Source organism: Mastomys coucha, unplaced genomic scaffold (assembly GCF_008632895.1).
Source record: "Mastomys coucha isolate ucsf_1 unplaced genomic scaffold, UCSF_Mcou_1 pScaffold14, whole genome shotgun sequence".
NCBI classification, from domain to species: domain Eukaryota; kingdom Metazoa; phylum Chordata; class Mammalia; order Rodentia; family Muridae; genus Mastomys; species Mastomys coucha.
Genome location: NW_022196896.1, coordinates 109,186,294 through 109,199,134, shown reverse-complemented (window position 1 = coordinate 109,199,134; position 12,841 = coordinate 109,186,294). Strand labels below are relative to the sequence as shown.

The 12,841-nt window shown below is 38.3% G+C and overlaps 1 long non-coding RNA gene across 1 annotated transcript in view; it reads left to right on the top strand.

The window, feature by feature from the left end:
* Nucleotides 1-12,567, top strand: part of LOC116088660 — a 211,316-nt gene extending 198,749 nt beyond the window's left edge. Inside the window, exons 3-4 of the long non-coding RNA XR_004117966.1 lie at nt 10,477-10,611; nt 12,370-12,567. This is a non-coding gene — a long non-coding RNA (uncharacterized LOC116088660). The remainder of the gene's footprint in view (nt 1-10,476; nt 10,612-12,369) is intronic.
* Nucleotides 12,568-12,841: the final 274 nt, after the last annotated feature.

Below are 12,841 nucleotides of genomic sequence, written 5' to 3'. Positions count from 1 at the left end.
AACCCTTGTCAAACTTGGTTTATCCAGGATCATTCCTTTGGTTAGTGAATAAATAGTGTTTGTGCTAAAAAAAAAACAAAAACATTAAAATGCCAGGTACAGTGTTGTGTGCCTGTACAACCAGCAGTGGGACAGTAGAGAAAGGATGGTCCCTTGGACTCAGCCTAGCCTAATTGGTGAGCTCTAGGCCAATGAGAGACCACATGTCAAATGAGGTGGGACATCATTCCTGAGGCCAACACCAGAGACTGATCTTTGTCCTCCACATGCATGCCCATACATGGACACATACATACATTCACACACACACACACACACACACACAAATAAAAGTGAATACATTTCTAATTTATTTCCTGTTATATTACTATATTATTAGCTGGTGTTCTACACACAGAGAAAACTATTAGGTCTAGAAAGAGGATATATCATAAAGCACCAGATCATAGCAGGGAGTAATTGAGATTTCTGCAGATTGTACCTGGATTCACATGAAAGCCAGCAAGGTAGTTCAAGTACCTGAGATGCAGAGAGTGAATACTAGTCTAGGTTTGAAGACCTGAGAACCAAGAATTATACCACATACTGTTGCTGTGGGGATGTTTAATAATGTTACACCAGAAGTAATTCCTATGAAAATTTCTAACCCATGTTCTTGATTGTTTTCAAATTTATTAAATAATATAGACAAGAAATTGACTTGAGTTATTTCTTATTTTTAGAAGTTTACACTTTTATTTATCACTGAAAAACTAATTTTGTGGATTTGGACAAAGAAAGTATAAATGTGGAAGATGAAAGTATAAATGTGGAAGATGGCTAAGACTGAGCTATAGCAGAATAGGAAGACAGCAAGTGTGTGTGTGTGTGTGTGTGTGTGTGTGTGAGAGAGAGAGAGAGAGAGAGAGAGAGAGCAGTGAGGCAGTGAGTTGGGTTGAGTGAAGGTGAATATTCAATAGTTGGTAATTGATTGCTTACTGGGAATGTGAAATAAATCAAGAAACAGTCTTACACTTAAACAGTGGCTGTGCTATACTATCATCTAGAGAGACTAGACACACACAATAAATGAATTATAATAAATTAGAGATAAATTGCTGAACCAGCACGTAGGTGGGTATGTAACTTTTCAAGTTGGTGTAGCAATGATACTTTAGTTCATTTGAATGGTTCACCTCTTCCATGGATGAAATTTCATGGAGATTTCCAAGGACCAAGTTCTAAATGTTACTAGGAATCAGAGTCAATAGGAGGACTGAGTGTGAATGGCCAGTGAAGCAGAAGAAGCATTGATGGAGAAAGGTGTCAAGGACACCAAGAGACCAGAGCAGAAAAGCTCTTAAGACAGTAGATTCCACTTCTAGGGAGATATCTCATGAATTGAGACTGAATTTGGCAACAGAAGGCTCGAAGATTATTAGTGCCTTAAGTAAATAAATGCTGCTAGCAAGCAAAGGTTAAGACCAGAACAGAATAACATTTGCTATTGTTCATTGAGCAAGTGAGAATCAAACCCATAATGTACTCGATATGATGGCCGACGTCTGTAATCTCAACATTTGGGCCATGGAAGAAGGATGAACATGATTTCAGGGTCATCTTCAGTTGCATAGGGAACTTAAAGGGGGCCAGGCCATCCAGGCTACACATGACTGTGGCTAAACCAATCAAATCAATACTAGGAATAATAGTAATAACCAAAAGCCTGCCATGAAGTAACTAATGCTTCATATTTATTCCATGTTCCACTTGCAGTGGACATGGAAAATGATACAGTTGCTTTGGATAATAGTCTTACAGATTCTCACACTCAAACCCTGAGAGCTATCCTAGCATGCTAAAAATAGTTCAAAGAGGAACACAAACTAAACTTTTTCTCCCCAAAATTCATAGTTTCTTTGCTCATAATAGCCAATAACTATCAAGCAATGGATGGATGAACAATGTGTGGAAATCCATATAGTGGAATATTTTAATTAGTTGCAAAATGGAATGATGTTATTCTATAAATGAACCACTTATACTAAATGTATCTTTTAGTATCCATGAATATATAATATAGGATCCTATTTACATAAAATATCCTAAAGAGACATGAGTGGTTAAAAAGTCAGTGAATGTTTTGCTGAGGTGAAGGGAGTAGGGAATGAAGAGACATGGTAGAGAATGACAGATGACAGCTAAAAGGAATAAAATTATTTGAGAAAAATAAACACTCTAAACTTAATTTTAGCTATGTAACATAATATCAGAACTTAGTTCACACTTTTGAATTGTGTACTTTAAACAGATAAGTTGTGTGACCTACGAGCTTTATCTCAATCAATCTGTGAGGAAGCAAAACAAAATTAGCTGTTGAAGACTGCATGAAGAACTTTATGTATAGATAACTGTATTTCAGGTAGATGGAAGGAAAAGAAGGGAGAAGAGGGAAGGAAAGAGGGAGAGAATGAAGGGAGGAAAGAAGGTAATGAAGAAGGGTGGTTGAGAGCAAGAGAGGCAGGAAGAAGGAGAGAGATGATCAGAAAGGAAGGGATGGAGGGAGGAAGACAGCAAAGGCATCCTGTGGGAGTTAATACATCACGTTTGAATGGGAGCAAGAAGGGTAAATGTAAGGGTGGACATCCCAAAGTAAGATGACCTTTTCCTTTTTGAAGGAATGTTTAAGGATGCTTGCTGTAACCAAGCAAACAAAACCGTATTGACTGTTTCTTTCCAGTGAATGGAGATAATATTGGGTCAGAAAGAAAAGATGATTAATATCCATTGAAGTAATTTACAACACTTTGAGTTTATGAACTAAGATAAAGAGTTTACAACAGAAGAGAGAAGCCCTTGGATGACAGTCAGGTAATGAATCTGGTTGAACTTGTAAATGTATTTCTCCTCTTGAACTCTCCATGATGTTGGATCAATCAGGTAGTGGAAGCACCAACAATGTACTTTATAAAACAACCAACAAAGTCAGGTATCAAGAAACTTGATAGGAATTCAAGTTGCAGAAATATACATTGACTTGCACAAATAATTGAAACACTCAATATCCACTTTGGTAAGTTATCATTGGAAGGGATGATTTATGAAATTGGCTTTTGGACCAAGCTCTAACCATCTGAGGTGTGTAAATGCCATTGTTAATATGATTTCTGTATTACTTTGAGGTAGGAGTAGCAGAGTCACTCTATGTGGTCTCCTTGAGTCAACATGTCCCTACAAAATGAAAATGTCAAGGCACAATCATAAGAAGCCACATCACAGACCCATAGAGCTGATAAACATGTTTTCAGGAGGTAGGATTTAGCCACAGTGTGGGAGCTTAGGAGAACATTTTCTCCCCTCTGAAATATTTAGTCTATCAGTAATACCTCCATGACTAAGTGATGTTGCAAGAAGAATCGAGAAACATTTCAGAAGGATTTTTCTTTAAATAAATAAATAAAAAGATTCAACATGTACTAGGAAATTTGGGAGATCAGCTTATTTGGTTCTATAAAACCAAACAACAGCTTATTAGCTTTTTGATACTCACTAAGTCGTTGCAAATACATAAAGGAAGTCCTTGGATTTCTGGCAGCAGTGGGGCTAAGATTAAAATCAACAATTGGAGGAGTCGGTACCCATGTTCCTTGGCAACAACTTTGTTATTTATTCAAGCATGCTATTTAAAAGACTGCTGATTAGGACTGATGGGAAAAGTGGTCTGTAATGGACACATTTCTTTTTTCTTACATTGAGAATCTGTATGGCCAGGTCAACCTATCATGTGGGCTGATGATTATATTGCAATTATATTGGGATGAGAGAACTAGCCCATTTCCTAATGCTAACTAAAATAATCATTAAGAAAAATTTAACCAAAAATTTAACCGACAATGATTAGAGTTAAATTTGAGAAGGTTGTTCATATTGTAAATAAAGAAATGTAAAGCTCAAATTCTGTGGATTGTTTCTTGAGCATCTATGGGAGAAGACATAAGCTTCTAAAATTCTAATTCTTTGTCTTATATCTATTACAAAGGAAATAATGGAACCTGTAATTTCATGTCCCACCAGTCTACAGAATGGACAAATATATTTAAAAAAATTATATCTGAAAGAGGATTAATATAATAATAAAGACTCAATTCAAAGACCCAGCTTATCAGAAACTGAATATAGTGAGTTTAGAAACAGAGATCAGAAAAAAGAAATGCTCAAAGAAATACCATCAATAATATTTTACATGATAGTACCGTAATAACACAACAGGTGATAATTGACTTAAGCAAATTATATCAAAACACTGAGAAAAACTGGAGGAAAAATAACAAATTGACAGTATGCGTCCTTTTAAATATAGTTTTAAAATTAATTATTCAATTCATTTACATCCCAAATGTTGCCTCCCCTCTTGGTACCCTCCTCCCAGAGTTCTTCACCACATCCCTGCTCACCTTTGCCTCTGAGATGGTGCCTGCCCCCTGCATCCACCTTCCCTGGGGTATTAAGTCTCTAGAGGATTAGGCATACCCTCTCCCACTGAGGCCAGACAAGGGAGTCCTCTGGTTTCATGATAAACTAAAGGACAATCCAAGAAGAGATGCTCAAATTCAGGTGGGTGATCTGTTTGGAAATGAAAAGATGCTTATTCTTGGATCCTGGCCAAGGGGACAGTGTTCCATTTATACGAGACAAATTCTGGAGTTAATGGACAGCAGAGTGAGTTCAGTGAGCCTCATAACTTCAAATTGCTACAAGCATAGACACTAAATGTTCTCTACACAAACACAAGGCATTATGTGATGGCTATGTCGATTTTCTTGAGTTCACCTACCATATTAAATAGTAAAATTCTACATCTTATTCTTCCTGCAAAATCTATGTAATTCATTTATACATTATTATAAAATTTATTCACTATATGTATGTATAGTTTTACTTTTTAACTAAATATCATATATATGTTTTACTTTTTAACTAAATATCAAAAAATTGGTGACTGGCACAGGTATGTATATCAACCTGGCCTGCATCCTACATAATCATTTATAAAGTATTCTATGTTTTTGTGACATGTCAGAAAAACTAAGTTCAAAATATTTTGGGGTGCCACCCTCCTTTCATTCCAACCAAGTTGACTAAATACATGCAAACACACACCTTTTGCTTACTCCTAATTGAAGGGAAAAAAACCCACATAGCCTAGTAAAAACTGACATTTACACTCTATTGGCAATTATTTTTTCTTTTTTATATTTTTATTAATCGTTCCATTTATTTACATCTTAAATGATATTTCACTTCCTGGCTATCCCTCCAGAAGCCCCCCACTCCACAACCTTCCTCTCTTCTCTCCCCTTTGCTTCTATGAGGGTGCTCTCCCACCCACCTACACTCTCCTGCCCCACCCTTCCAGCATCCCCCTACACTGGGGCATCAAACCTCCACAGGACTAAGGGCCTCCCCTCCCACTGATGTCAGACAAGGCCATCCTCAGCTACATATGTATCTGGAGCCATGGATCCCTCCCTGTATACCCCTTAGTTGGTGGTCTAGTTCCTGGGAACACTGGTGGTCTGGCCAGATGTTGTTGTTCTTCCTATAGGGTTGCAATCCCCCTCAGCTCCTCTAGTCCTTCTGCCCGCTCCCCCACCAGGGTCTTTGAGCTCAGTCTGGTGGTTGGCTCCAAGCATTCACACCTGTATTGGTCAGGAAAAGCCATACCAGGTTGCTGCCAGTGAGCACATCTTGGCAACAGCAACAGTGTCTGGGTTTGGTGTCTGCAGACAGGATGGAGCCCCAGGTGCGGCAGTCCCTGGATGGCCTAGTGTAAATGAAGTCTTTTGAATGGTATGCTTAATTTAGAAATGAAGTCTTTGGCACTAAGCAGGTTTTGAAAATGAAATAAACTCTTGCCCCACCCCCAATCCTTTAATGGACAAAGTACAACCCAGACTGCTGTTATTGATGAGTTTTGTGACATGAGCCAGTGGCATCAAACCTTATAATTGTTTTGAAAAAATAAAAACACAATTATTTCTCTTACTAGTTTACCAGTTGATGTATCTCAAAACAAGGGGATGCAAAACTCAGATAAAAATTTTTTTTGTTGAATATTAGTGTATGTATCTTTGGGATACAATACAGGGTTTTGCAAATAGCAAGCCAATCCCACTGCAATCCATGTTGGAGTGATTGTACACTTTGCCATCCAGTATACTGTTTTTGATTTTTTTTTATATAGGTTATATCTACTAAGAATGGCTTGTCTTGGTGTACTTAATTGTGTTCAGAAATTTAATAAGAGAATATGTTTGTGTATTTCAATGTTTAAGAAATAGTTTATGAAACATATAGTTTATTTTCTGGGATGGTATTATTTAAACTGTGTTAAACAGTAATAGTCCATGCATGCACACACAGTATAGAATGCCATAGAATACATTTTGTATTGTTGTTAAATCCCTCTAAGGAGGTGGTGAGCTGGGAATTTTCCATATTTGTTTGACTATAGAAAGAGGGAAGAGCTGGGTGGTGGTGGCACATGCCCTTATTCCCAGCACTTGGGAGGTAGAGGGAGGTGGATTTCTGAGTTCAAGGCCAGCCTGGTCTACAGAGTGAGTTCCAGGACAGCTAGGGCTAGACAGAGAAACCCTGTCTCAAAAAAAGAAAAAAAAAAGAGGGAAGAGTCCATTTTTAGGAATGCTAGGTCTTAAAAATGTATACAGCATTGAGAAGACACAGATTAAATGCAAATATTTGAAATGGATAGTCATTCAATTCTATTAGTTCTCAAATAAGAAATAAGTTAAGGAAATAAATATGGTAATGGTTAGTCTTTACCACCAACTCAAGTGTATGTTTGTGAGGTTTCCAGAGAGATTTAACTGAAGAGAAAAGACTCATCCTGAATGTGGGTTGCACCATCCCAAGGGCTAGAGTTCCAGACTAAATGAGAAAAATGAATGGAAGATGGCAGCTGAGGAGCAGCCTTCATTAGTCTCTACTTCCCAAGTGCCTCATCCTTCTGTGACAAGCCTTTCCTGTGGCACTCCTCGCTCATGGTGGACTGTACCCTCACACAGAGACAAAATAAACCCTTCAATCATTAAGTTGCTCTTGCTAGGTACTTATGATAACAATGAGGAAAGAAACAAAGTCCAGCCAATTTCACTATTTTTGATTCCAAGTGTTTTTGCAAAGCAGGAAATAAAGTACCATATTCAATACAAGTTAGTTGGCCTTTCGAAAGCTAACAATTACATTAGAAATTTGAATTTGGTCTTTAGTTTTTCCTCTCATTTTTTTTCCATGAGCTTACTTAAAAATGTAGTTGACATATTAGAAATCTGGCAGGGCAATTTATTAGTCTTCAGACAGACTCTAAACCAGGCATCACTCATTGGGAAATTGTAGCCAATTTTGCAGCTTATCAAAACCTGGCTGCTTTTCCCTATGTCAACCCAGATGATGGCAATGACTAGAGAGTATCACCTCTACAGGATAGATTTTACATGAGGGATCACAGTGGTTGATTAGTGACAGGAGGGAATGTTTCCAGAGACAAGGAGAAAGGCACGAAATCTCCCAAACTGTCATTAAGGTTGGGTAAAAACCATCTACTGTCACCTCCCTAAGTCAGAAGGAAGTCAGCTCACAAACACTGTGGTAACTGGTGGCTGACATCAGGACACTGAGCAGAGGCCAGGACTACAGACTGATCCCAACACCAATTATGAAACTTAGCACAGCGTATCTTCATGGTAAGGGAACTGCTGACAGCCTGGGTCCCACCCAGCCTCTGACAGAGTCATGCCAAGGTCTGAATGTTCCTGAGCCTGTGGGTACCAACACGGGCATCTGCAGACCTGAGCTGACAGCTGATTTGCTTCAGTTACCATAGCCATTTTGCACAAACTATTTTTAAAAAGTGAAGTGAACTGCTTACCTCCACACATTTGTTTTTCCTTTGTATTTTCTAAATTTTACCCAAATGATGCCTTTAAAAAAAAAACAACTTGTGGACAACTCTTAGATATCATAAGAGAAATGAAAGTTTTTGATAATGAAAATAATTTCCCAGGGCATTTAAAACTTCAACATATGTTCTATGGAATAAATGTTTAATAAAATGTGTATATTTATTGGATAAAAACATAGCTTATTTGAAGAGAAAGATAAACCTTTAACAAAGGATTTTTAAAGTCACCCTCCACCTTCAAAATATGGATAAATGCTGTCCTTGTTTGAGTAACTATACTCAAGTGCAGAAGTTCCCAGTGGAAACAAAGGATTGAACTTGATAGTTTGAGAAAACAAGAATTACAACTTAGCTGATTTCAACAGCCACGCTAATTATTTTTAGCTAGGAATTCACACTTTAAATTCACATTTCTATGGGTTGCCCTCTTCCTCAGCTTCTAGTTTTGATACTCAGAATTATACATTTAGATAGATCATTGTATGGTGTTGGTAATTTAGACCCTTCTAAATTATTTCTGACATTGACAATCTATGGTGACCCAGTGAATTTAGGAAGAAAATTGTGTTTGACTTAAAGTAAATTTTTTGTAGGACTTGATGTTTTAAATAATACTTAGAGTGTTATGAAAAACTCACAGTGTAAGTTTGTCCTATGTCTATGGCATCTGTTCTGCTAGATATGGCGATAGCAAGTGTTATGTCAACAAAATCAGGGAGTACTAGATACTGCAAGTCAAGTGCAGAAGTTCAAGAATATTCTGCTCATTTTGATTACACTTTCCCTGTACTCTCTATAAAGAACCATCATAATGAGAAAAATAACAATTTTTGAAAGAGTTAAATAGAAAGAATATACAACCCCATTCACTCTGCCGTTTAAGAAACTCCATTTCTCTTTCAGCTCCTATGCCAACTGTGTGTCTATTTTTTCTTCTGCTGTTTTTAATGTGGAGTTGATGCTATTGCCTCTTTACACTGATTGTTGGATCTGAAAGAGTTTCATATTTAACACATAAGACTTCATGATCAACAGAATGCAGCCAGTTAGTCTGAGTTTAGAAATAGATCTTTTACAAGTATTTCTTCTATTTATCTAGGAGTCAATTAAACAAACTAAGTACTATATTGATAGAAAAGAATTTATACTTCCCAAAGAGCACACATGGGCTGCCTTGTTTGGCCTCAGTGGGAGAGAATGAGCAGAGACTTGATGTACCAGGGTGGAGGGATACCTGGAGGGGGGGCACCCTCTTAGAGGTGAAGGGAAGAAGGCATGGGGGAAGAGAACTGTGAAGGGGCAAACCTGGAGGGAGAGCAGCATTTGGACATGAATAAATCAATTAATTTTGAAAATGGAACATTTATATCACACAGACATTTCAAATGGGATTTCAGAAGAACACATTTAAATGCAAACGCTATGTTGTTGTCTGCCCTTTGCTCCGACCATATCCATGGGTAAATTTCTAACAAGGCAGTGGGAAAGGAAATTAACTAGAAGAAATATTAACTGGGCCAAAGTGTAAGTTGCTGTGTATAGAGCAGATCTCTAAAGTCTTCACACCCAATCTCCCCAATGCAGGGATTGGGAATGAACTAGTCTTTCCAGGATGACTTTCTCAGACTTCGACTGTAAGTGATGCTATGCCCATTAAGAGTGGCTAGTTCAAAGTGGGTCTCTGAAGTCAAGATAGGCTTTACAGAGAACGTGATGACTATCAGTATTTCCTATATGAGGCAGCCCATTCTCTCACTGGTGTGTTTGGGATGTTTATTTTAGCTCATGTGTTAGAACCTTGGCCCTCATTGTGGTGGTGAGAAGTAGGGGCCTTAGATTATAGGAAGTAGTGCTCCAAAGGAATTGTGGGGCATCAGACACTTACTTGCTTTTGAGTTCAAGCTACACTGCATCCAGTTCCATCATCTACCATGGAGCTTTTTGCCAGAGCTCATTCTGTGTAGCTTGAACTTTTAGCCTTAAAACTGTGAGCCACATTCTCCATTATTTACTGTCTCTTTTGCAAAGATTATATATAGACCTCTATCACTCTTGGTATTGTGCTATTCCAACTCAGGATCATCAAAGCAGTTTTCTATATTACATGGTTAGGGGGAAATAGCGTGCTTGGGATAGGGAACTGGTTTTCAAATTCACTTTACCAGCCAAGCTCTCTCTACAGCTAGTCTAATTTGATTACCACATTCTCAGCTCCAATATTTGTAATCTTCATTTCAGCCAGAAACGTTAATAAATGTGACCTCAGTCGAAATATGACATTCACTTTCTTCATAGAGTAGATCTAAGCTAGCATGTTATGAAACTGGGGGATTGTTTATACTCCTGGACACAAGGTTTCACCTTATAGCCTCAGCTGTCTGTGAACGCAAGCTTGATACATTACATATGCATCCATAGGTGAGTATACTCTACAACTTGTCTCAGAATACGAGAGTAAGATTTGTAATGTATAACATGCTCATGACCTTTACCAAAGTACTGTACTACTTCCCTAGGAAATGAACCTACACAGTGGAGATAAAGCTCTGAGTACTTTATAAAGACAGCCTACCTGACATATGGTGGACCCTTCCAACATGGAATTGAAATAGTCAAATTAAGATGAACTGCAGAGGCTGCAAGGAAAACAAGTAAGTTTGAAGATTAAAATCATGCCGCATAACAGTAGGAAGGAAGGGGAAAATCTGAGAGAAGCCTCCTTGGTGAGATTCTCTAAGGACGTCTCAAACCCACATAGAATCTTAGCATTTGGCAGGACTTATTGTTTGCATCCATTGCAGTGAGTGGCTCCAGAAAAAAAAAACAAAACTTAGGTTCTATGTAAGAATTAGCAAAGTCTTCTGGGTCTATGGCTGGCTGTGGAGCCTGGCAGCATGGCTCTGGTCCCAGAGCAGCTGAGCAGCTAGCTATCCACTGTCCCTGGACACAATGGGATAATAGCAATACTAATCTCATAGGGCAGTTGAGAGGATTAGTGACTTAATATGTATACAGTTCTGAGAGTGATGCTCTGACTGCTTTAAGCATCCTCAAATCATTGAGTATTATAAGATTAACATAGCCCGAGTCATTAGTTTTCTGTGTCAGCTTAGGGTTTCTCTGGCATAAGAGTAGAAAACCAAAATTCTTGTCTGATAAAATAATACATCCTTAATATAGAATTTCTGTGAATTATATCAATGGATGACCTTTCAGATGTCAAAAGACAGCCTATTAATAAAGCTAGATTTTTGCATTAGAATGTATTGTTGCCTCTGCAGTGTCACAGACAGGGGAGACAGACTGGACATTTACAGGCTTAGCAAATTTAGGCTTGAGTGGAGTAGGATGTGTTTTTCAAGAAGGGAACTTTGCATTGGATAAAAATGGAAATCTATTAGTTTGGGATGGATGGGATTGCTGGCACAAGACTGTCAGTGTGGTGCTAGGTAAATAAACTGTGCTTTGGCAATTGTGCTGTTGGCCCAGGTGTGCAGACTACTGTTTCAGGTGAACGGCTCTGCAGGGAGGTTACTATTCTAAAATTCATTGGTTTATAGTCATTTCTTCTGCTGATAAATTTTTCTTGTGATAAGTGAAGAATAAAATTATGCTGATTTAGATGGTCTGGTTTTTGGGGTTTTGTTGTTTTTGCTTCTCCTGGTCCTTGAGATTATGACCTGTGGATGCAGCTTGCAAATGAAGAGAAAAACCAAAGCCCAAAGCCATTCATAGTGTTTAAAACTCTGTTACACTATTTTGGCAAACTGTCATGTAAGCAGTATTTGTTTAGGATAATATCTCGGTTACTTTCTTCAAATTTAATGTGTGTGTGTGTGTGTGTGTGTGTGTGTGTGTATGTGTACATGCAACAGATTTGAGCACTGGTGCCTAAGGAGGCTCAAAGAGGGTGTTGCATCCCTTGGAGCTGAGCTACCTAACAAAGGTGCTAGGAATCAAACTCGTGTACCCAAGTAGAGCCACAAGGACTCTAACCACTGATCCATCTCTTCCAGCCCTCTAATTACTTTTCTTATTGCTGTGACCAAATACATGACAAAAGGCCATTAAGAGAAGGGTGTTTTTATTTTGGCTTATCATTTCAGAGGTCAAACTCCATCATGGAGGGGAAGAAGAGGCAGTTGTCAGGCAAGGCTTCTTGGCAGGGCCAGATGGCTGCTGATCACACTGCATCTGCAGCCAGGAAACAGCAAAGAGGACATGGGCAGGGCTGTAAAACTCCAAGGTTCACTCTCAATTACCAGCTTTCTCTAATGGTTCCACAAGCTCTCCAACAGCACTCTTGGCTGAAGACCATGTATTCAAACACAGGAGATGACATGGTCTTATGTAATCACACTCTTATGTATTGTGGTGACTTCTGAGGTGCCATGGTCATCTCATTTCAGATAAGATAACATCTGCAACTGACCCAATTCTACTCAAGTCTAGCTTGGTGATCAATGAGTTTAATTGAAATTACTGACAAGAGCATGATCAACTTACAAATTGCTATACCACTGAAAAAAAACATTACTCCCTCCCTTAGTGGCCACTAACCACATTTGTACTTGTGAGGGCAACAAACTCTTTAGCTCCTTCTCTTCACCATGACAGAAAGTTATTATGAAGGCACAGTTCTCTTGTGGGTAATGGTAGCAAATGGCACTTTAAGCAAATAATAGCCGTGTGTTCTGCAGTTGGGAGAATGTTCTATGATAGCTGTAATTTAGATTTCAAGTGAGTGAGCTTGTTAAAAAAAACATGGAAAGCAAAAATAAAATTACAAAACAATACATAGCAGATAAAAGCAACAGAGAGGTATCAAACATGAAGTCAAGCATTTACAACAGCTAGCTGTGACCAAAATAGTCATCAATC